This window comes from Pinus tabuliformis, chromosome 2_2 (genome assembly GCF_031772625.1).
Source record: "Pinus tabuliformis cultivar Carrire ecotype Pingquan chromosome 2_2, CPIR1, whole genome shotgun sequence".
Taxonomy (NCBI): domain Eukaryota; kingdom Viridiplantae; phylum Streptophyta; class Pinopsida; order Pinales; family Pinaceae; genus Pinus; species Pinus tabuliformis.
The window spans coordinates 972,390,005-972,391,382 of NC_142300.1; positions in this window are offsets into that span (position 1 = coordinate 972,390,005).

Consider the following 1,378-nt stretch of genomic DNA (forward strand, 5'->3'; position numbering starts at 1 on the left):
AGTATTAATCCCTTGGGTTTATAATATCGATCCCTTGGGTTTATTATTCCCTTGGGTTTATAATACCGATCATGGTCAACCATGCTCAACCATGATTGATAATTTTAATCATGGTTAACCATCGCCAACCATATTTTATAAAATAAATCATTGTCAGCCATGGTTAATCATGATGAGCCATGTTCCTACGTTGCATTTGGATAAAGATTATCTGAATATGAAATTCAATCATTACTTCAACCATGGTCCAACATCGTCTTATGATAAATATTATTTCAATATGATAATCGTGGTCAACCATGATCAAACATGGTCAATCATGGTCAACCTTCGTGAACCATGTTCAACAATGTTTTATAAAATAATACATTGTCATTTATGGTCAATCTTGGTCAACCATGTTCAAACATCATAAAAGATTGTGTTGATATGAAAATTAACCATGGCTAAACATGGTCAACCATGGTCTATTGTCACATTGTGACAAGGATTGTCTCAATATGAAAATCAACCAAGGTCAACCATGGTCAACCATTTTTATTTTAGTGTTTATAATATTTATCATGGGGTTTATACACCTTGGGTTTATAATATTAGTCCCTTGGTTTTAATATTATTCCCTTGGGTTTATACTACCAATCATGCTCAATGATGGTCAATCATGGCCAACCATGGTCGAATGTCACATTATGAAAATGATTCTCTCAATATGAGAATCAACCATGATCAACCATTGTTCGACATCTCATTGTGACAAAGATTGCTTCGATATGAAAATCAATCATAGTCAAGAATGATAAACCATAATGGTCAAAGGATTTAAACAATATAATTTAAACAATTAATGGTCAAAGGGTTATAAATAATTTTAACAATTAATGGTATGGTTCACAATTTATGTCCCAAGTGGCATGTGTTCAAGTCATCATAGACATGTTGACCCGTGTGGCATTTATGAAATAATTCTACTAGTGGTAAAATAGTAGCATTTGTTTCTACTAAGTTACTAATTATGTTTGGCATTCCTGATTATGTTTAGCATTTGTTTCTACTAAGTTACTAATTATGATTGGCATTCCTGATACATATGGCAGATTCATTGAAAATGGGAACAGTAAAACCCAATACTCCATTGTCATTGCTAGGACAAATTTTTGATGTGGGTCATCCATAGAGCATGCCCCTATGTCTCTTACGACAATAGGAGTGAAGGTTGTTGTGGTAGTCCTATGTGAGGATGTTTTTCAAGAACTCTATGGCCACGAGTGAGATATATCCCCTGGAGAGCGAGTGTTTGGTTTGCAACGAATGAAAAACTAGTACCATTGTTACTGTGGATATTGGGGGAAATAATCTTATCAACGACACAATTGTTGTG